At 40.3% G+C, this 25,245-nt stretch overlaps 1 protein-coding gene and 1 long non-coding RNA gene across 2 annotated transcripts in view; one reads left to right on the forward strand and one right to left on the reverse strand.

The window, feature by feature from the left end:
* Positions 1–25,245, reverse strand: part of LOC118398274 (CUB and sushi domain-containing protein 1-like) — a 490,495-nt gene that overhangs the window by 367,360 nt on the left and 97,890 nt on the right.
* LOC118398280 (uncharacterized) overlaps positions 16,261–25,245 on the forward strand; it is a 32,853-nt gene continuing 23,868 nt past the window's right edge. Inside the window, exon 1 of the long non-coding RNA XR_004828595.2 lies at positions 16,261–16,431. This is a non-coding gene — a long non-coding RNA (uncharacterized LOC118398280). The remainder of the gene's footprint in view (positions 16,432–25,245) is intronic.

Below are 25,245 nucleotides of genomic sequence, written 5' to 3' on the forward strand. Positions count from 1 at the left end.
GAAAGGGCAAATAGACAAATCGTTAAGTGAATAAAGGAACACCTCACAGGGGTAAAATATATTTTACATTGATTTCTTTGAACATGCATCCTTTCACAGTATTAATGTCTGAGGAAGTAAGGTTGTATCTTGGAAAAGTGGTTGCTGGTTCCTGTGGAGGTTGGTTAAATACAGTATGTAAAATATAGCCTCCAAAATGTTGTCAAATCCTTATGGTTATGTTTATTCAAACCAAGGTCAGTATCACTATAAAAGCTATGCAGTTTTTATGTTGAGTACTAATGGTCAGGCCATTGACTCAAGCCCAAACTGAAGTGCAGGAAATCGTCCTAATAGAAAAACACTCTCATGTACACCTGTATGGTGGTATGGTTTGCATGACCTCACCTTACTATACACATTCCTTGACACATGCCCTGAACATTGATACGCTATGAAGGCTAATGTGAGAGTTTGACGGTTATGGTTGATGGATCGTGTTCACATAGGTTTTTTAGTCTGAGTAAGAGATGCACCCCCCACACACATCTGAAATGTAGCAAGAGTCCCATGCAGTAATATCAGGAAGGCACAGTGAGTCATGCTGCTGCAAAAAAACAGCAGACTTCCAAAATGTCTATCATAATTCATTATATAACACGCGGTAATTAATCAATGGCGGTATATTATACTTAGTTAAATGAAGTGCAGATCATTACAGATCTCTGAGTAATTGTGCTACGTTCGTGATTAATTACGTGGCTCTCTCACAGAGATACAGTCGGCAGAAATCGGTCTGATGGAGGGATCAGCGGCAGTACATTTTTTCAGTAATTCACTGAACATACTGCTAAGAAACTGGCTCAGGTAGCCTACAGTACAGGGACAATGGGTCTCAGGTAGCCAACAGTACAGGGACAATGGGTCTCAGGTAGCCTACAGTACAGGGACAATGGGTCTCAGGTAGCCTACAGTACAGGGACAATGGGTCTCAGGTAGCCTACAGTACAGGGACAATGGGTCTCAGGTAGCCTACAGTACAGGGACAATGGGTCTCAGGCAGCCAACAGTACAGGGACAATGGGTCTCAGGTAGCCAACAGTACAGGGACAATGGGTCTCAGGTAGCCAACAGTACAGGGACAATGGGTCTCAGGTAGCCAACAGTACAGGGACAATGGGTCTCAGGTAGCCTACAGTACAGGGACAATGGGTCTCAGGTAGCCAACAGTACAGGGACAATGGGTCTCAGGTAGCTAACAGTACAGGGACAATGGATCTCAGGTAGCCTACAGTACAGGGACAATGGGTCTCAGGTAGCCTACAGTACAGGGACAATGGGTCTCAGGTAGCCTACAGTACAGGGACAATGGGTCTCAGGTAGCCAACAGTACAGGGACAATGGGTCTCAGGTAGCCAACAGTACAGGGACAATGGGTCTCAGGTAGCCAACAGTACAGGGACAATGGGTCTCAGGTAGCCAGCAGTACAGGGACAATGGGTCTCAGGTAGCCAACAGTACAGGGACAATGGGTCTCAGGTAGCCTACAGTACAGGGACAATGGGTCTCAGGTAGCCAACAGTACAGGGACAATGGGTCTCAGGTAGCCAACAGTACAGGGACAATGGGTCTCAGGTAGCCAACAGTACAGGGACAATGGGTCTCAGGTAGCCAACAGTACAGGGACAATGGGTCTCAGGTAGCCAACAGTACAGGGACAATGGGTCTCAGGTAGCCAACGGTACAGGGACAGGATCTTTTTTTTAATGTCTTTTGTACTTACATTTTAACATTTCAATTTTTTTTATCCACCAGATAAGTGCAGTGAAATGTGTTGTTTTACAGGGTCAGCCATGGTAGTATGGCTCCCCTGGAGCAAATAAGGGTTAAGTGCCTTGCTCAAGGGCACATAGACAGATCTTTCATCTTGTCGGCTAGGGTATTCAAACCACTACCTTTCGGTTACTGACCAACTCACTAACAACTAGGCTAACTGCCGCCTTGAAGGTGTTGTTAAAAGGGGAGTCCAGTACATAATAGAGAAAAACCCCATGCAGAAATCCATTCTAATTTACATAATTCGATATCTTGATACCATAAAAACAACCATGTATGTGTATCATGACAACATAGGGTAGTATTTGTTTTTATTGTGAAAGAATCAACCAATGTCTTACGTATTAAAGGGAGGACTTAGTATAGTCTTAAAAGGTTTTCAGAGCAAAACAGAAAATGATACACCCTTGCTTCATACAAGCTCCACAGAATTCACCCCAACCAGGAAAAATAGACACAATTACTTACTCAACACAAACTCAAACAATATTTTTCTCTGCATCCAACAAAAGTCTACCAATAAATAGTAATTTTCCTGCAATTAAGCAAACCTGAAGCTATAAGACAAGATCACTGCACATAACTGCACATAACAAGAAGGATTTCACTATGAAGAAATGAACAATATTTCCAGATCAGTGATCAAGAATGTGGATAAGGTTGAATTAAGGTTGCTGGCCTCTTTTTTCTACCATGGTAGAACCCTTAGGGGCAACACATGGTGGCAAGTGATCACTTATCCTCATGCCAGTTCCTCATTCACTGACAGCTAGCCTTTCACATGGGACTGATTGTCAGGTGCTAGACAGATTCTTTTCCTTTCCTTTTGATTTTTTCCTCCATCTGAATGATCAGTTGTTAGTAATGAAAAGACAAAGGAAAGGTGTACTTCAACAGTATGATATCGAGTCCGACGGCCATTGACTTCGTGTTTGTTTTCACATACCATACCATAGAGTCACCACCTTAAAATGAAATACACACCAGATATTGACATAGAGAATGCAATGACTGTATGCAGTGTATGATGTTTTAGCAGTGGTGGAAAAAGTATCCAATTGTCATACTTGAGTAAATGTAAAGATAGGTTAATAGAAAATGACTCAAGTAAAAGTGAGTCACTCAGTAAAATACGACCTGAGTATAATTCTAAAAGTATTTGGTTTTAAATATACTTAAGTATCAAAAGTGAATGCAATTGCTAAAATATACTTAAGTATCTGAAGTTCGAATTCCTTTTATTTCGTAAACCAGATGGCACCATTTTCTTATTTATTTATTTTTTATTTACGGATAGCCAGTGGCACACTCTAACACTCAGACATAATTTACAAACGAAGCATGTGTGTTTAGTGAGCCTGCCAGATCAGAGGCAGTAGGGATGACAAGGAACGTTCTTGTGATACAGTAAGTGTGTGAATTGGACCATTTTCCTGTTGTGCTAAGCATTCAAAAAAGTAACGAGTCGCCTACTTTTGGGTGTCAGGGACAATTTATGGACTAAAAAGTAAATCATTTTCTTAAGGAATGTAGTGAAGTAAAAGTAAAAGTAGTATTTTACACCATTGTGTTTTGGCGTGCATAGACCATTTTAAATGGGTCAACATTTTTATAATAGCTCATTCACATCTTGTGTAATATAAATTGATGTCCTTGTATTCAATCTACCAAGAGATAACTGTGCACAATGCCGAAGATGTATCAAGTTTTGAGGGAGCGTGCAATTGGCATGCTGACTGCAGGAATGTCCACCAGAGCTGTTGCCAGAGAATTTAATTTAATTTCTTTACCATGAGCCGCCTCAAATGTCATTTTCGAGAATTTGGCAGTAGGTCCAACCAGCATTTTATCAATGGCAATTTCAATGCACAGAGATACCGTGACAAGATCCTGATGCCCATTGTCGTGCCATTAATCTGCTGCCATCACCTCATATTTCAGCATGATAATGCATGGCCCTATGTCACAAGGATCTGTACACAACTCCTGGAAGCTGAAAATGTCTCAGTTCTACCATGGCCTGCATACTCACCAGACATATCACCAAAAAGGCTCCTTAGAATAGCTTCTACCCCCAAGCCATAATACCCCTTGACTTATTAATCAAATGGACTATTTGAATTGACCCCTCCCCCATTTTTTTACACTGCTGCTTGTCATTGATTATTATTTATGCATAGTTATTTTACCCCTACCTACATGTACATATTACTTAAATTACCTCGACTAACCTGTAACCCCACACATTGAGTCAGTCCCGGTAACCCCTGCACATAGCCTCGTTATTGTTATTTTATTGTGTTACTTTTTTACTTTAGTTTATTTAGTAAAAATATTCTGAAATCTTATTTTCTTAAAACTGCATTGTTGGTTAAGGACTTGTAAGTAAGCATTTCACAGTAAGGTTTACACCTGTTGTATTCGGCACAAGTAACAAATACAATTTGATTTGATTGAGAAGTTTGGGATCGATGTGTACGATAACATGTTCCAGTTCCCGCCAATATCCAGCAACTTCGCACAGTCATTAAAGAGGAGTGGGACAACATTCCACAGGCCACAATCAACAGCTTGATCAACTCTATGCAAAAGAGATGTGCATGAGGCAAATGGTGGTCACACTTGATACTGACGGATTTTCTGATCCATGCCCTACATTTTTTTAAAGATATCTGTGACCAACAGATGCATATCTGTATTCTCAGTCATGTAAAATCCATAGATTAAGTCCTAATGAATTTATTTCAATTGACTGATTTCCTTATATGAACTGTAACTTAGTAAAATCGTGTTGTTACATGTTGCGCTTATATTTTTGTCCAGTGTACATTAACATTTTGGTTATTTAACTTACAGTTAGTGTATTCATTTTAAGGTAGCTAGGTATGACAACCACATCACAGTCTTATTAGTAAGTAAAACTTTCTTCAATAAAGCAGCCATCAGCAAAGTCAATCCTCGTAAGAAAAGACAAGTTCAAGTGTTAGTTCAAGAGACAACAAAGGCAAGTACAACAGTAGGGTGTAATCAGTTACGCTACCAGCTAAAATATTGTCAGATTACAGATACTTTTGAAAAACATATTAGATTACTTTTAAATGGATGTTTGTCAACAAATACATTGACACCTTTCTGTTTTCTCAATCACATCAATTCAGCATAAAAAAATGGTGCAGTTTTAAGTTTGTTCCACCTGAGTGAATCTGATCACAAGTCAGAGTGTAGTGGGTGCGTGTTGGTGGCAGGGAAGTCAGGCGCAGGAGAACGGACTTGGTATAAATGGAGTCTTTTAATAAGTGCTCATAAAACTCAAAAAACCAAAATATACAAAAAATAATAAAAGTGGGTACAAATCCCGTCGCACACCGACACATGACTTGCACTATACATACAATCAAACAATCTCCGACAAGGACATGAGGGGAAACAGAGGGTTAAATACACTACATGTAATTGATGGGATTGGAACCGGGTGTGAAGGAAGACAAGACAAAACTAATGGAAAATGAACAATGGATCAGTGATGGCTAGAAGGTCGGTGACGTCGACCTCCGAACACCGCCCGAACAAGGAGAGGGACCGACTTTGGCGGAAGTCGTGACACAGAGACCACTATGATGTCACATTAAATGCGTTGTATGGATTATTTTTGACATCTTCTAATGCTTCTTAAGGAGAAAGTAATCCAAATGTAACTGAAAGTAATCAGATAACGTTACTGAGTTTAAGATACATTACTGATTACAATTTTGGAAGGGTAACTAGTAACTGTAACAGATTACAATTAGGAAGTAAAATGCAAAAAACTTATAATAATACATTTAGAAAGTAACCTACCCAACCCTGGTGATGATGTAGCTAACTGTGCCCTTCATCAAATTCTCCCATTTGTGAGCTTACTCCATGGAGTCTGAACATGCATTGATCCAAATGCTCCATATATCACAGGTGCTGTACTCTGGCTCACATAGGAATAGTCACATGCTGAGGTCGTGATGAGCTGAATAATCCATTATATCTCCAATTGAAAGGTTTTTCAATTGGCAATGTATAGCAAGGTGTCAGAGATAGTTTCAAGACACTGCCATCCTAGGTTTCAAAACATTGATGCACATAAATAAATTGCTATCAACACTTTTTGAGGTCATTAGAAACATTCTGTTTTTTCAATAGTAAAAGCAGGCCTTGCATTGCAGTGGTTACAGTGTGAAATGAGAGGATTACTGTGTAACTTTTAACTTGTAATGTTCTGTAAACTATCATATGTATGATAGAATAATGTTACACCGCAAATAGTGACAGCACCTACAGCATGCATTACTAGTATTAGAAAGTAAATATTTTAAACCAGTTATTTGAGAATTAAATGAAATAATCTTAACAATAGAGTATGAGTATCACATGAATTGAATGGCTTGTATTTATGTTTTCAGGTATAGAAAAAGAAAAAAGGGCATGGATTGAATGGCTTGTATTTATGTTTTCAGGTATAGCCCTCCTATTTTAATCTCAAAATCTTGTGTCTGTTGACACCCCTCTGATATTTATGGGTAAGACTGTCCGAGGTAGCTGAAACATAATTTGAAGGACCTCAGAATTTAGTTCAGTTTAATGTCATGTTAATAATCACCTTTCTCCTCAGGCTTCATATGAAAACATAATGACAAATGGTGTCCTTGAAGCTACCCTGAGAAAACATCAGATAAAACCTGTCACCTTAGATTTACAGTTGCTCTCCTGTTGTGGTCTGAGGATATAATCTTTCAAGATGGTCCGTCTAGCTTTTACTGTCATGTCGTCCATACAAATGTGGGAATCCTATCTCAGAAAAAAATAAAATAAATCAAGCTTTGCTATAACTAGTTGGAGTAGACAAAGGTTCAAAGGAAACTACTTGAAAAAGGGGTGTCCTTCGGTTTTGGTAAGCTATCTAAACCCATAGCTTTCAGAGTACTTTTCCCTCTAGGTTAAGCACAATTCCCTCTTTATTTATTTTTTCAATGAGTCATCAATGATGTGAAACCAGCAGTGTGAGACCAGCAGTGAGGTCCAGTGTGTATTTTTTTTCTTTCAATTCTATTTCTATCAACTCTGCTCCTCCATTTGATACGCTTTCCAATCTTAGTAATACAAATACAGTGCATGGAAAAATATCTCATCATAGTTTCCCTGGGGCTTTTTCAAATGGCACTAACCTGGAAGATGCAACAGCAAAGTTGTGAGGGAAATTCAATGTTCCAACCTAGGCCTACTCTACTGATAAACTACAAGGTATATTTGCTGAGCATTGTCGACGGGGGGGAGGAAGAAATGCTTGTGCCGATTGATGTATTTTCTGATGAATATGTGGGAGTCCCCGCATCCTGGCTGTGTCATCACTGCAAAACCTCAAAAGAAACCAGTAGCTTTTATATTCTAATGAATAGATAAATACACATCACAGTTTCTTTGTTTAAAATTAACGCCTATCTTTTGACTCCGATATATTTTCTTCAATAATGATTATTTTCTGATCATTACTGCAAAAAGAGACGGATAGTATTTCCAACTGAAAGAATCTTGCATATAAGAAATCATTAACTCACGACACGGTTCTCTGAATATCAACTCAATTAACATGGGCCCCCAATAATCCTTTCCGATTCACATTGTGAACTTCAAAAAGCCATTTAAGGTGACTCAAGTTATTACTCTTAAATTTTGCTCTAATACATTGCCAATTACTTCAACATGAAGCTGTATTATATGGACACACTCCAGTATCCAGTAACTGACTGGTGCATACCCTTGGGAAACATTTACATCCTACTGCCCCCACAGTAGTTTGCTTAACACACTGTATAGATTGAGCATGGTAAGGAGAAAGGGAAGGATCAGTAGGGAAGGTTGTTTTGTACTTAATTAGACATGACGGCCGCTGGCCTGCCTTAACATTGTATTTATGACATCCTTCAGTTTCATACCTTCCCGCCGCACACAGAGACAAAAAGAGAAGGAAGCATTTTGGTGTCTAAAGCATTGAGCTCATGCAATAGCATTACTAATTCAGTCATGGAATAAACTTGTCTTGAAATTGCATAATCTGTGGTTGATAACATAAATCAATCTGGGGTTTGCTTAAAAAAACGACTTCCACCATGCGACTAAATACCTTGTATTTAGAGGTGACACCGACTATGCCCAGAGCCTAAACTGCTAAATAAAAGCCTCTCACTCTTTTTAACGTGTCATGGAGAAAGATGTAATGTGACAAGGTGAGATTGATGAGAATGTTCTACTTCTCCCGTTATACTGCCTCATGAACATACAATCAGGGTATAATGAAGACCGCGCCAGATGTACACTAAATTTAACAGTTGGGGTTGTCACTGACATCACAAAATCTTGCACTAAAGCAATTTTAGCCGGAGATGCCTGTAATTAATGCCAATGGGAATGTGTTCATAGATTAATAAAACATTCAAGTTGTAGTTTACAGTTATAATGTAATACTATAATGTTATAAAAAATATGGTAATATGATAGCTTTGAAGCATTAAGTAATAATGAACCGCCCCCAAATTACGACAAGAGTGTCAACAGCATGTTGAGAGAGACCACTTAAATCTTCATGCGTATTTCTACCATAACACATGTAGCCTACTACTGTTGAAACTGTGTTAAGCAGTTTATTATATAATACCTTGGATATGCTTGGTTTAATAGTAACCAGTACGCTGAAAATAGGCCAAGACATGTACCACTGCCTCAGACTATTGAAACCAGCATGAGCGCACATCCAACCTCCAGACCTCCGTGTGGAAAGGACTTTTTTTGCACATTTGAAATAGCATTGAACACATATATTTTGCTGAATACAATGTTGTCTCTTTAAACACTCAAAGTACATGCAATTATGTTTCCAAAACAGTTTAGCAGATTATATCATCCATCATCACCATTGTGGCAAAAACCAATGCTACAGCCCCACTTAAATAAGCCTCACTCTCGTCTGGGTGATTGAATTTCAAACAGTAAGAAAAACAACCAGGAACTAACATTTCGACAGACGTCACTAACAGAGGTCACAAACATCACATTAGGACGGCACAGATAGAATCAGGAGTTGTAACAAAACACTACCGGGAAAAAACTGAATGTCAAATCATCACTATGCAATATTTCGAAACAGCATTGTGTCTCTCTAACAACTCATTGGATACTGTAACGGGAGATGCCTCTAGAAGCTGCATTGTAAGTAGGTCCAACAGGCCACAAAGAGCTACACCACAAGTAACCACCAACTCCTATAAGTCATATACAGTCTTCAACAGATGAAAAACACTCCTCTACAATCACGCACCTTCCAGCATCTTCCACACACAGACCATAATACCTATGGTAGCACAGTAGCACTTAATTTTATGGTACTGTTTCACTGTTATATTGCTCATAAGTTGTGATGTAGAAAACTGAGAATAGACTAACCACCTGCCAAGTGCATCAGGTTGCCCACCATTGAGATACAGCCGTCGTTCCACTTCTCTTATTACTTACTATCTGCTATGTTCTCCATTGATTTACTGATTTTGTCAGCAATTAATCTGTCTTCTCTTTTCAGCAATCTAACGTATGTCCGTCCATGTTCTCCACTGTTTTGTTTACAGTCTTCACTGAGGTCTCGCCACGAAATACAATAGGGTGAAAGCGAGAGAGCTATATGTTTATTGTTGATTATAATTTTTTGAATTCCGGTATCTCATGGACACATTTCATTCTCATGCATAATGAAAAAATTAAATTTCCTATTTAGGTTTGTATTAGGATTTTGCGTTTCGGAATTCACCTTTGTTTCCCTGATATGATATGCTGCTCGTCTCGAGCTGCTAGGTCAAATCCACCATGATGCCCTCTTAAATAAACCAGTCTACCATGAGTCTGCCAACCGACTGTCATCGTCCCTTAACCCTCAGCAAAGTAAATCAATCAGAATGGGATTCAATCAGCAAACACCATTCTGATCCTTTGCCCTTCCATCTTGCATAGGTCACATCTGGAGAGATATCATTCTGCAGCACTGGCCCTTCTAATATTGTTTTACAGACCTCCAAATCTATTCACGCTGGCAAAAATCCCTCCCTCCTTCCAAGATCCTGCAATAGCATTCATTTACCCTCCAATCTCCTGAAGCTGCCTTAGTATTACTTGACTGTCAACCCACTGTGAGGTTGCAGTTGGCTGCTGTGGACCCTCCTTTCACATTGGCCTTCAAGGCACTCTCATGTTTTAACAGGGGGGCTGTGAGGCTACATCAAAGATATGGTTCCATGTCCTTGATTTCCCATAATCCATAATCTGGCAAAGCCATATGGACCATTCAGATTGTACATAGCTGAGCTCAATATAAGCCATACATCAATGTTCGCTCCAATTTGATTTGCAGAGCTGTCAAACAACCACTACTGCAACCATAAACAGATCATTGCATGTGCCTTGCAGCTAATGTTATTGCTTTCACCAGTACTTTTGACGTTATTTACCTTGGAAGAATACTGAAAACTGAAGCAACTACAGGTGAGAGGAGTCTGTTATTTTCACAGTAACCAAAATGCTATGGAATATTGTATGCAGGGATGAAGTGGTAAAAAATAAGGTTTGTAAACACTGAACACCAGTCCAGATGATTGAATTGAGGCCCTACTCTGTCCAATGAGCGTCGTGACTCAAAAGCTATGGAACACAGGAATTGTTTAGTGTGCCATTCAGACAAAAAAATGATATGTATAAAGGGGTTGACATTCAGAGGATGCTTTTAGTTTATGAAATGAGAGTGTTTGTTTGAGCTCAGAACAGACTGCACTCAAATGCTTCACCTTGACAATGCTAGAAAATGAAGTGTTCCGTCACATGGCTATCGGCGAGTGCTGAGGCAAACATTCCAATGTCCTCCACTTGAATCCAACATGTAAAGCTCCTTTCAGGGTAACATCAAGCCGAAAATGGAAAGATGTCGGATGTTCCACCTCAACAAGCACAAGAAAGAGGATTTCGACACCCACCATCTCATATTATTCAGAAATCATTTCTGTTGTTAGAAACAACAGATGAGCATTCATACAACATTATTTGGTTGAAATATAAATGGATATCTGATAAATTAAGCTAATTGATTGCATCCAAATGGGCCATTTTAATGTATAGGATTCATATAATATTCAATAAATATAGTACCTAACATCCTATTTGGACCACACTTTTTTCAAACAATGAGTTAGACTAGAGGAATCCAAAGGAAAGGTTCAAAAGCAACCCACGGACCCTCCACACCCCACACCAATCCCACCCCAACAATAAGTATACAGTATCAGTTTTATATATCTGACAAGTAGTTTGGAGCTCAGTGGAGGCTGCTGAGGGGAGGATGGCTCATAATAATGGCTGGAATGTAGTCAGTGGAATGGCATCAACCACAAGGAAACCATGTGCAGTCATGGCCAAAAGGTTTGAGAATGACACAAATATTACTTTTCTCAAAGTCTGCTGCCTCAGTTATTATGATGGCAATTTGCATATACTCCAGAATATTATGAAGAGTGATCAGATGAATTGCAATTAATTGCAAAGTCCCTATTGGCCATGCAAATAAACTGAATCCCCCCCCCCAAAAAAAAAACAATTTCCAATGCATTTCAGCCCTGCCACAAAAGGACCAGCTGACATCATGTCAGTGATTCTCTCGTTAACACAGGTGTGAGTGTTGACGAGGACAAGGCTGGAGATCACTCTGTCATGCTGATTGAGTTGGAATAACAGACCGGAAGCTTCAAAAGGAGGGTGGTGCTTTGAATCATTGTTCTTCCTCTGTCAACCATGGTTACCTCCAAGGAAACACGTGCCATCATCATTGCTTTGCACAAAAAGGGCTTCACAGGCAAGGATATTGCTGAGAGTAAGATTGCACCTAAATCAACCATTTATTGGATCATCAAGAACTTCAAGGAGAGCGGTTCAATTGTTGTGAAGAAGGCTTCAGGGCACCCAAGAAAGTCCAGCAAACGCCAGGACCGTCTCCTAAAGTTGATTCAGCTGCGGGATCGGTCAGTCAGAGCTTGCTCAGGAATGGCAGCAGGCAGGTGTGAGTGCATCTGCAAGCACAGTGAGGCGAATACCTTTGGAGGATGGCCTGGTGTCAAGAAGGGCAGCAAAGAAGCCACTTCTCTCCAGGAAAAACCTCAGGGACAGACTGATATTCTGCAAAAGGTACAGGGATTGGACTGCTGAGGACTGGGGTAAAGTCCTTTTCTCTGATGAATCCCCTTTCCGATTGTTTGGGGCATCCGGACAAAAAGCTTGTCCGGAGAAGACAAGGTGAGCGGTACCATCAGTCCTGTATCATGCCAACAGTAAAGCATCCTGAGACCATTCATGTGTGGGGTTGCTTCTCAGCCAAGGGAGTGGGCTCACTCACAATTCTGCCTAAGAACACAGCCATGAATAAAGAATGGTACCAACACATCCTCCGAGAGCAACTTCTCCCCACCCTCCAGGAGCAGTTTGGGGAAGAACAATGCCTTTTCCAGCATGATGGAGCACCTTGCCATAATGCAAAAGTGATAACTAAGTGGCTCGGGGAACAAAACATCGATATTTTGGGTCCATGGCCAGGAAACTCCCCAGACCGTAATCCCATTGAGAACTTGTGATCAATCCTCAAGAGGCGGGTGGACAAACAAAAACCCACAAATTCTGACAAACTCCAAGCATTGATTATGGAAGAATGGGCTGCAATCAGTCAGGATGTGGCCCAGAAGTTAATTGACAGCATGCCAGGGTGGATTGCAGAGGTGTTGAAAAAGAAGGATCAACACTGTAAATATTAACTCTTTGCATCAACTTCATGTAATTGTCAATAAAAGCCTTTGACACTTATGAAATGCTTGAAATTATACTTCAGTATTCTATTGTAACATCTGACAGAAAATACCTAAAGACACTGAAGCAGCAAGCTTTGTGGAAATTAATAATTTATAATTAATAATTTGTCATTCTCAAAACATTTGGCCACGACTGTATTTGGCCATTCCATTATGAGCCATCCACCCCTCCGCAGCCTCCACTGATGGAGCTGTGGCTCTGAGTATTCTTTCTTCATCCCATATAATGCATTCCCAGTTAATGTTTTTTTCCCCTTTCAGATACATTTGTCATTGAAGTTGTTAGGTTAATGTACCATCCTACATCCTGATATAACCAGGTTCTGACCACTAGAACCTGTTCCTGCTATTAGGTGAAATAAGTTTGAAGAATCCCACCCCTTCAACATTGAAGGGATAGTTCATCCAAATTACAAAATGTTATTTGTTTCCTTACCCTGTAAGCAGTCTATTGATACGATATGACAGCAACCCATACTTTGGTTTTGTTGGCCACTTTTTCAAATGATAACAGTTTAGCATTTGTGTCACAATTCCAATACACATCAATGGCTCCTGTATTAGCATTTTCACGCTTCATGTTCAAATCATCCTAAAGTGCCCCCCCCCCCCCTATTTTTTTGTAACTCAATGATGTTAATTGGATATAAAGTGTGAAAATGCTAATATATGTACCTTCACTTGCATTGGATTTGTGGGTAATCACAATTATTTTGCGCCACATTGTTAGTCTGAGATAACGGGGTTGGAGACTAAAGCAGCAGCAGACTAATTATTTAGGCTTGAGAAGTCACTGAAGACTATTTTAGCCTTTTCCAATAGCGATTTTCGTAATCCTCCACTGGTAATGATGACAATCAATTGTGGAGAGTGACTTTTGAACATTGATGTGACATTCTTCATAGTGCACTAAGCACTGGAGTTGTTTTTGAGACATTAAATTGTGACTTGACCAGTTCTGACTCGACCTATGACATTTAAGCTGTGTGACTTCTGAGTCATTTTGTTTTCTCTTACGAAGTGAAGTCCACCTTTGGGAGCCATCCAAAAGCAGAATGTCATTACTCTACGTTCAGACATTAATGGCTTGCTGCCTGGCAACAAAAAGTATGTGCATGTGTGGGCATGACACATGAACTGATTTTTAGCACCACCTCTTTTTATGGGAATTGATGGTGACTTATGTCACTTCCAATGACTTATGAGTCTGATTTTCTGAGATAAATGGGGCTAGTGTATCATAAACACACAGCTGAGATACTGGGGAATGTTTTTTTATTTAACTAGGCAAGTCAGTTAAAAACAAATTCTTATTTCCAATGAAAGCCTAGGAACGGTGGGTTAACTACCTTGTTCAGGGACAGAACAACAGATTTTTACCTTGTCAGCTCAGGGATTTGATCCACCAACCTTTCAGTTACTGGTCCAACGCTCTAACCACTTGGCTACCTGCCTCCCAATGTACTGGCTATCTGGGCAAAAACAAAGCCAAATGTCCACTACCAAGCCCATTTCATAGATCTCTGAAACTCTTCGCGGATACGGGTCCAGAAATGATTTTATTGGACAGAAAGAGGTCTGCTTTTTGACATACCTTTTTAGCCTTGGCGCGCATTGACACACTCAGCAGTACATTCACAGCTTCTGATAAGGAACATAAACTCCATAGCTGAAGTAGTAATACAGATGTAGGATCTTAGTTTGAGCCAGAGTCATACAGCAGGAAAATATAATCCTTCAACAACAGGAAATATGAATTATTATGTGGCTTATAAGTACTGGCCATTTTTGTAGTGGTTGATCCATTTTTCGTAAGGGAAAAATCTAAGTGAAAACTAAAGACTTTAGAAGCCTTTTTAAACTTCTCCTGCAAAGGGTGATCAAATTAAGATCCACCACCTGTACAGGCTCAAGCTCCTCTGCATGCATGCTTGAACAAATGGAATCATACACTACAGTTTGACCCTTCCTTTAACAAAAAGCTTTTCCTTACTCTTGATAGACCACAATCACCTGCGTCTGCCTTACTTTCTCTAAAGAAAGTGTGTACACCTCTATTCCTGTAAAATATATCATTGATGTGAGGCTTTGTATTTCCCTCTCTGAAACCAACAATATCTCAAAATTGACAAAGTAGAACCGGAGATACTCAAAATTAAGTGGAACTGGGAAAATTTCTTCATAGTTTTTTAAAATTTAGTTACCTATTGCTCATCACATATAACACATCTAGCAACATACTTAAAAAACAGACAGCGAGAGACTGACAATTTACTTTAAGATGTGACTTAATTTAGGAACCCACCAACAGTAATGCAATCTGAGAACAACAAACACCTGTGTCAAAGATCTTTAGAAAGAGTGTGCCATAGAGTGTGACTGTACACGACAAGTGATTTTTGCCAAGCACTTACCTGGACAGTCTGCCTCTGGCTGCTCATCCAGTGAGGAGATCCTCTCAGACAGTTACTCCTAGCAGAATAGCATGACTGATGCTGCAAAGCATAGCAGGGTCGTTCACTGATAGAAATGGCTAAAAATGTCAATGTTTCTGGAGAGGTGGGAGCACATGGATTTCTTTAATCTTTTACTTGTATGGCACGCTGTGTGAGCATCAACCTGGGAATGGATTTCTAGAAATGTGTGTATTCATTTTGCAATTCAGTAGAAAGCAGTAGGCCTACTGTACAAACAAGTAGTGAAATGATCAACATGGACTGAAGTCACTAAATCCAAATTACTAGTGATTATATGTTTTTAAGCAGCAACAGATTTCTATCTGTTTATCATCACATCATGTTTTAGCAATGATACAGAATTACACCCATGGGTATATAGTGTGTACTATTCTCTCCCTAAAAACATAAAATCCTAGGAATAGCAACATGTTTCCCTGTTATTTGGCAGAAAATGTACTCTCTTTAAATTCCACTCTTTGATTGGGAGACTTTGTAGATTCTATTGTTTTCTAATGAGCCGTTCAGACTTCTGCAGATGCTAGCCTCCTCCAATCCATCACCACAAACCCTCTGTGCATGAAGATCAGCTTCCTGGCGCTGGATCTGAACACCGTTAACAGGGGTTGACACCACTGTAAGAGACTCATTATATACAGAATGAACCATGGTGCACATTCCCTCCCCAAACTCTGCAGCAAACTTAGCAACTGTCCAATTAATCTCACTCACGGCACTGTGATGCAGCTGCTGAATCTCTCTCTTACTCTACCACCTTGGCTGTGTACTGTCACAAGGGGGCAAGATGATATGACTAAGTTGTCCCCCTAGATCGATGCATGGTAAATTGACAGTGTGACTCCAACCATGATGATACTGTGCTTTATTATCTTAAAACATTTTTTTAAAAATCAGAAGTGCATGGCTTATCCTGCTATAAAAGAAACCAAAAATACTATTTTCCGGAACAGCTATTGTTATGATATGAGGGAGTTTAGGGTTAGCGTCGGGCCAGGTGCTGTGCCAAGCCTTGATAAGCACACAGGTGTGGACAATCAGTGATTGGCATTCAGGAGTGGACAGCAGCCTCTCGGCCTGCCAGTGTTTGTTTGGTGTTACCTCTTCACAGACATTTTTGTAATTTTCTTTTTTGTATATATTTATTTTCTTCAGCAGAAACTGAACACACAATGATCTTCTTGAGCTGACCATCCAAGGAGTCAAGACTTAGTTGGCCCTGGCCCAAGGTAAGTTTGCTGGCTCATGGGGAACATCCATACAACACGGTCTGCATAATCTGACTTGTCACGTAAAATCAGGTTACGGACACTTCAGCTCAACCTAGTACCCCTAGACTTAGCGAGTGTAGCAAAACAGTTGGCTACCTAGGTGGTTTTGTAATACTAGCTCTTTCTTGTCTAGTTTATTTAATGATCAGAGGCTGCTTGAACATATAATAGCAATGGCGTAGTAGTGCTCGTTGGACTGAAGCTCACTTCAATAGAACTCAAAGTCACTGTGAACTGTCTTGATCTGTGAACACGCACATGAACATCCTCCTTCATGATATACATTCAATATGTAACTTTTGTGTTTTCAGTGTGGAAATGTGTCTGAATGCTGTATTTCACTTTGATCTGGCAATCATGTTTGTGATTCTGCAAATGTATAGGAGATGTGATGTATCCCTTCCCTAAATAATCCCCTTGCCCTTTCAAGATACAGGTACTTGTAGGAGTGCATACAAAATAAAGTGTACCGTATACAAGAGCCAACATGCAAGCACCTCAGATGCAAATGAGCTTACTAGCAGTGCAATGGACATTCTTTGCATGGTTCCTGACAAATGGATAAACATAATTTTTAATGGATTACTTTAATTCAAATGGTGTCGGATGAGGAAATGGCATTCCCACGCCAATTCCCGGCAAGACAATTGGCCCAATGTATCTCAAATTGTCGTTCCAGTAACACTTTGACAAGAGATACTGCAGTTGGCTCACGATGGTAGTACTGCAGGCCATCATGGTGTTAACAACGATGGTAGTACTGCAGGTCATCATGGTGTCATCATGTTTTTCACTCCCTATCATAACGTGTGTTTTTCTGGGGGGGACAATCCAGGGGGGACAACTCCAATTGGAGTTGCTTGGCCAGCATTCAGTAACCCCCCCACCCTCTCATGGATGCCTTTCAGAACCCATGTTAACACCCTGCCAGTTAATTTCGGTTGTCGTGGCTCATTTGTTAGTTCCCTTTCTCTGTTGATCGACGATTTTTGTTTTTTTATTCGGGAATGTAGCATCACTAAAATACATTGGACTTTCTTTCATGGGTGTTGATTTTTTGCCTCCATCATTTCCTAACTACTACCCAGCTGCAGCCTGGCTGAGTTTATTATTCCAACAACAGCCTATTAGACATTATTATTCCTGCCTGGCTTGATTCAGTCCCGTGTGAGGTGAAATTGTTTTTATTTAGATTCTATAACTCCCCTTTTTAGAGCCCAGTCTTGGTACAGTACTATACAGAGGAATACTTTTTTGAATACAATTTTGTCAATGTGTGTCAAATGTAGACTGACTTAATATACATTGTGATAGGTGAAACCATGATCATTTGCATTGCCTAATGAAGTGTTGATTGTACAGTGCAATCTTAAGATTTGTATTGTGAACTACAGTAGTTGGCAATGCAGAGGGTGTCTACTGAAACTTCACACATTTATATTTAGCTAAAAATGTGGTGTGCCAAAGTGTTTTTCTCCTGTTGTGTATACTGCCTGAGCAAGCTTGTTAGTGAAGCCATGCCAGCCCTTGTCATCAACCTCATTTCGATTCCAGTCAGATGCGGTCTACCAATCTAATCACACTGACAATTACTTATTCATCTGTGTGCTCTGAGTTGAGTAAAACTACCATCTTAATTTAAAGAACACGCAGTAAATTGTCAAACCAAGGAAGTCCTATCTGCGCAAGTCATCCTGATTTTTTTTTTTTTTTTTTTTAAGGCTCCTCTGGCTCAGACAGATGGATTTGACGTAGTACGGTGAAGTTCATAGGGGAAGTCTTACCAACCTGCACAAACCTTCATAGCACGTCAGCAAACATTAAATGTCAGGAGACCATGATTCAATTAATCAGAAGCGATGGCCTATATTCTGAGAAAGCAGTATACTAAAGCAAAGTAAGTAGAGCCTAGCTTTTTCTAAAGATCAGAGGGCAAGTTTGAAGATTTTTCCCACAGGGTAGTGTTTCACCCAAAATAGTTAATTCAATCGTTCAAGAGTCTGGGTTCCCAAGGCTTATGTATTTAAATACCTGCCTTTTGTGCTGCGTCGGTACACCTTCCTCGGAAAATAGCTTTCGACAATACACTGACGCGTGAAACCGTGAACAAAACTGTGACGATTTCATTAAGCTGTTGACCGTTAAAGAGCCATGGCTGCTTAATCTCTCCACCCCACACCTCTTTTCAATACGTCTGACACAGGTGGTCTTGCAACAGATGATTCCGAGTCAGCATTAATTATAAACCTGGCGCAGGTCCTAGAAGCTGCACATTGAGGAGCCACACACCCCCGCAAAACACACATCTCAAGGGACCAACAACTACTGAACACTAAACCTCAATATGCTCTGGGGGAGAAATTATACAATCATTTGAAATCTGAAAATTGCCTCACTTGGACCTCTTGCTGGTCTTGCTGAACCCAGGGTTGTCTGAATACAAAAATAATGTTTGACTGGAAAGGGGGTTAAACTCAAGTAGCTTAAATTATGAAAGTGGGAAAGCAATTCTAGTGTAGATTAGGTAATATTCTAAATCCATTTTCAGCTCCTGTTGTAACAACCATTCTCTAAGCAAATCACCCGGGACAGTGACACAAGGAAAAGTACCGTACAAATGGAAACTCAATTAGGTCAACATTAAAGATAATTAAATCAAGATGAAAATGAATTCCTAATTAAGAGCACTCTACAGCGGGTGCTTGAAATATCAACCAACAGAACTCAATCTATACTCGACAAAAATATAAACGCAACATGTAAAGTCTTGGTCCCATGTTTCATGAGCTGAAATAAAAGATGGCAGAAATGTTCCATACGAAAAAAAGTGTTTTTCTCAAATGTGCAAAAATGTGTTCACATCCCTGTAAATGATCATCAAAAGGGCACCTCTAAAAGGTGCGGTTTTGTCATTTGGGTTCAACCGGCCTCAAAACAGCAGGCCATGTGTAACCACGCCAGCCAAGGACCTCCACATCTAGCTTCTTCACCTGCAGGATCATCTGAAACCAGCCACCTGGACAGCTGATGAAACTGGGTTTGCACAAGTGAAGAATTTCTGCACAAACTGTCAAAAACATTCTCAGGACATCTGCATGCTCGTCGTCCTCACCAGGGTCTTGACCTGACTACAGCGGGCTAATTCTCAACTTCGGTGGCCACTGAAAACGCTGGAGAATTGTGCTCTTCAAGGCTAAATCCCGGTTCCAACTGTACCAGGCAGATGGCAGACAGTGTATGGTATTGTGTGAGCGATCGGTTTGCTTATGTCAACGTTGTGAACAGTGCCCAATTGTGGGGTTATGGTATGGGCAGGTATGAACAAACACAATTTAATATATCGATGGCAATTTGAATGCACTAAGATCCCGTGATGAGATACTGAGGCCTGCCGCCATCACCTCATGTTTCAGTATGATAATGCATAGCCCCATGTGAAAAGGATCTGTACACAATTTTTGGAAGCTGAAAATGTTCGTTTTTCCATGGCCTGCATACTCACCAGACATGTCACACATTGAGCTCATTTGGGATGCTCTGGATTTACATGTACAACAGCATGTTCCAGTTCCCACCAATATTCAGCAACTTCGCACAGCCATTGAAGTGGGACAACCTTCCACATGCCACAATCAACAGCCTGATCAACTCTATCAAATAAAACATTTATTAGTCACATATGCCGAATACAACTAGTGTAGAACTTACAGTGAATTGCTTACTTGAGAGCCCCTAACCGCCCCAAACCAGTAAAAAAAAAATGACAATATATACAGGGGGGTGCCGGTACAGAGTCTGTGCAGGGGCACCAGTTAGTATGTACATGTAGGTAGGTAATTTAATTTTACCTTCATTTAACTAGGCAAGTCAGTTAAGAACAAATTCTTATTTTCAATGACAGCCTAGGAACAGTGGGTTAACTGCCTGTTCAGGGGCAGAATGACAGATTGTCAGCTCGGGGGTTTGAACTTGCAACCTTCCGGCTACTAGTCCAACGCTCTCACCACTAGGCTACCCTGCCGCCCCGATTAGTGACTATGCATAGATAACTGAGAGTGGCAGTGGGGGGGTGGCAATGCACATAGTCTAGGTAGCCCCTTGACTAGATATTCAGTAGTCTTATGGCTTGGGGTAGAAGCTGTTTAGAAGACTCTTGGACCTAGACTTGGCGCTCCGGTACCGCTTTCCGTGTGGTAGCAGAGAGAACAGTCTAGGACAAGGGCGGTTGGAGTCTTTGACCATTTTTAGGGCCTTCCTCTGACACCGCCTGGATGGCGGGAAGTGAGAGAGGGCAGTGTGGAGTGCAATAGAAACTGCATCATCTGTGGATCTGTTGGGGCGGTATGCAAATCAGAGTGGGTCTAGTGTTTGTGGTATAATAGTGTTGATGTGAGCCATGACCAGCCTTTCAAAGCACTTAATGGCTACAGATGTAAGGGAATACCCCCCTGTATTGGACAAAAATGAATGGCAAGTCATTGGCATCGGACAAACCATATACACATTGGCCAATACCACCCAATTCGGCGTTGATTCATCCAAAGTGTATTGCAAATGCCATATGGCAATTGCCAGTTGTAACACTTTAAAAATTCAACAGGGGGCAAATGCGCTCCACCGGGGTTTTTCATATTGGATATGTAACCCAAGTTAATGTCCAAAAGTAAAATTTTGAAAAAATGAAATTTTTTTCAAAAACTTATCACCCCTTAAAAAAGTGCTTTCTGGACCGTTTTTCGAAATTCTTTCGATTTTTTTGTCAATTACACATGTGTAAGAACTGTATGAATATACTTTTGTCCAATTTTATTATCATAATTTTTTTTTTTTTTTTACATGCGCATAAGGAATATGTTTTGTCCAATTCCAATATGATTTCATAGGAAGTCAAAAGTCAAAAATGTCAAAAATTTGTAAAAAACTTCACACACCCTTAAAAAAGTGCTTTCTGGACCGTTTTTTGAAATTCTTTCAATTTTTTTGTCAATTACACATGTGTAAGAACTGTATGAATATACTTTTGTCCAATTTTATTATCATATTTTTTTATATTTTTTTTTAAATTGTGCGTAAGGATTTTTTTTGTGGGCCAAATGACGTAAGAAATTTGACATGCTCAAAATCCTGCAGAAATGCAAAATTGACTGGCCTGATGAACTCGGGATGGCCGGGCAGTGATAGTTGTTCCTTTCCATCACTCGTTGTGTTGACTTCATCATGTCCATTTTGTGATGTTTTTTCACTATATAATCATATTGCAAGTGCACGTGCATTTGCAATATGTTTCAATGTGCATTTACCATATGAAATTTGACCTTGCTCAAAAATGCAAAATTGACTGGTCTGATGAACACAGGATGGCCGAGCAGTGATAGTTGTACATTTCCATCACTCGTTGTGTTGATTTCATCATCTCCGTTAGGTGATGTTGTTTCACTATAGAATCATATTGTAAGTGCACGTGCATTTGCAATATGTTTCAATGTGCATTTACCATATGAAATTTGACCTTGCTCAAAAATGCTAAATTGACTGGTCTGATGAACACAGGATGGCCGAGCAGTGAGAGTTGTACCTTTCCATCACTCGTTGTGTTGATTTCATCATGTCCATTTGTTTATGTTTTCTCACTTTTGCAAAGTCACTGTGCATTTGCAATATGGTTCAATGGGCAGGTACCATCACGAATTTGTCATGCTATAAAATCCTGCAGGAATGTGAAATTGACTGGCCTGATGAACACAGGATGGCCTGGCAGTGATAGTTGTTCCTTTCCATCACTCGTTGTGTTGATTTCATCATGTCCATTAGGTGATGTTTTTCACTATAGAATCATATTGCAAATGCACGTGCATTGTTGTGCAACTGGTAACCCAAAAATAAAAATATGGTTGTAAATGCATTTACCGGTCATTCTGATATTAATGCTCGCTATGGGAACACAGGATGGCCGGGCAGTGATAGTTGTACATTTCCATCACTCGTTGTGTTGATTTCATCATGTCCATTAGGTGATGTTTTTACACTATAGAATCATATTGCAAGTGCACGCGCATTTGCAATATGTTTCAATGTGCATTTACCATATGAAATTTGACATGCTCAAAAATGCAAAATTGACTGGTCTGATGGACACAGGATGGCCGAGCAGTGATAGTTGTACATTTCCATCACTCGTTGTGTTGATTTCATCATGTCCATTAGGTGATGTTTTTCACTATAGAATCATATTGCAAATGCACGTGCATTGTTGTGCAACTGGTAACCCAAAAATAAAAATATGGTTGTAAATGCATTTACCGGTCATTCTGATATTAATGCTCGCTATGGGAACACAGGATGGCCGGGCAGTGATAGTTGTACATTTCCATCACTCGTTGTGTTGATTTCATCATGTCCATTAGGTGATGTTTTTACACTATAGAATCATATTGCAAGTGCGCGCGCATTTGCAATATGTTTCAATGTGCATTTACCATATGAAATTTGACATGCTCAAAAATGCAAAATTGACTGGTCTGATGGACACAGGATGGCCGAGCAGTGATAGTTGTACATTTCCATCACTCGTTGTGTTGATTTCATCATGTCCATTAGGTGATGTTTTTTCACTATAGAATCATATTGCAAATGCACGTGCATTGTTGTGCAACTGGTAACCCAAAAATAAAAATATGGTTGTAAATGCATTTACCGGTCATTCTGATATTAATGCTCGCTATGGGAACACAGGATGGCCGGGCAGTGATAGTTGTACATTTCCATCACTCGTTGTGTTGATTTCATCATGTCCATTAGGTGATGTTTTTACACTATAGAATCATATTGCAAGTGCGCGCATTTGCAATATGTTTCAATGTGCATTTACCATATGAAATTTGACATGCTCAAAAATGCAAAATTGACTGGTCTGATGGACACAGGATGGCCGAGCAGTGATAGTTGTACATTTCCATCACTCGTTGTGTTGATTTCATCATGTCCATTTGTTTATGTTTTCTCACTTTTGCAAAGTCACTGTGCATTTGCAATATGGTTCAATGGGCAGGTACCATCACGAATTTGTCATGCTATAAAAATCCTGCAGGAATGTGAAATTGACTGGCCCGATGAACTCGGGATAGCTGGGCAGTGATTCTGGTTCATCTCCATGGCTCGTTAGGGTTGATTTCAGAATGTCACTTTTGGTGATGGTCCCTATCCGTTTAAACATATTGCTAATGTACAAAAGTCAACTAGCAAGTCAGTGTCCATCAGTCAATTAGATGTCATTTTGACACCAAACTGATACCAATTGACACCAAACCCACTTTTTCCAACTCATTTAGAAGCCAACTATCACATATGTCAGAGCAGGCCCATAATTCACAGCGCCATTAGTTTAAAACATAATAAAAACGTAAAACACAGTTACGTTCTAGCTGCGGGTCCAGGTCAGACATTATGTGAAGGCCTATGTGAGGCGACCCCGAATCCCGAGTTTCGGCTCGATAGGTCCTTCGGTGCCCGAGTAAAACCCTAATTGGTGCTGAAAATCCACTTTTTTCCATGCCTTGCTATGGGGTCCTTGAATGAGCTATCGGACCGAAACGTTGGCGTCCGTCTCTATGGGCCGAGCCGGTTCCAATGCACCTAGTCTTGTGTCTCTGAGACTTTTCTAAATGTCGCCACTTTCGTAATGGTCAAAATGAATTGAAGTCATTGCAAATGTACGAGGCTATTTCTCGGTCCGAGAACCTTCTAGAGCCACCTAACTCACCACGCACTATCGACCCGAGGTCTAGAACAGGTTTCTAAAGTTTCGGAACTCTAGGTCTGACGGTTCTTTTAGCTCGAACAAAGCTAACTATTGGAGGCACTGTCTGTCTCTACAAACCCCAATACGTCCCTCCTTCCAAGTTGTGTGTCTGTGTGATTTAGTTTTCCTTTGAAATTTTATGGGAAAAATGACTGATTTACAGTTCATGGGGTTGCCTAATCACACATATGAAGTTTTGGACAGATCTGACTTTTTTAACCCCTCGAAACAGCCCCTGAGACACCAATTAAGGCACTTCCGGTTGTCACAGGAAGCTATAAGTCAACACATATCCTCACTGGGCTATGCTTTTACAGAATCCTGAGTTTTAAGTCCTTACGTTAAGAATTGACTGATTTACACAGGGTTGAATGCACTATGTCTATCAAACTGCAGGCAGGTAATGGAAAAACACTTTTAGGGTGATTTTAACCACTTCCGGTTGGTCCAGGAAGCCTAGAATCAACACAGGTAGACCTCATACTGGCCTGATGGACTGTTATCAAAGACAGGTTCATACGGCATTCATAACCCATATAGACTTCAGGTTGAATTTAGGGGTGCAGGCAATGTATTCCTATGGGGAGAGAAGTCAATGCAAACTATTTGAAGTAAACACCTTCTTTTAACTATTAAGGGTTAATGCCACACGGTCAACGTTAGGCTTGCACGGATCGGAAGGACCTTAGGAACGTACCTGAGGTCGAATTGTGCTTCTCACCCTAACGGTTCTCTCACTGTCACCCAAAAGCAAATGACGTTGTGGGGCAGGCTTCATTTTGGGCCTAATTTTCTAATGGTCGCTGCGCTTAGACCGAGCGAGCTACGGTCAAGCGGGATATCTCGTTGAACTCGGCACGGCCTAGAGATTATTATGTTTATGCCATTGCCTGCTCTCTGTGTCTTTGAGAACCGCACTTTTCACTCCATCCTTGCTGTGTGTGCGTGTGAGATTTTCTTTGACATCTGTTGGG

This window comes from Oncorhynchus keta, chromosome 2, assembly GCF_023373465.1.
Source record: "Oncorhynchus keta strain PuntledgeMale-10-30-2019 chromosome 2, Oket_V2, whole genome shotgun sequence".
In the NCBI taxonomy this organism is placed as follows: domain Eukaryota; kingdom Metazoa; phylum Chordata; class Actinopteri; order Salmoniformes; family Salmonidae; genus Oncorhynchus; species Oncorhynchus keta.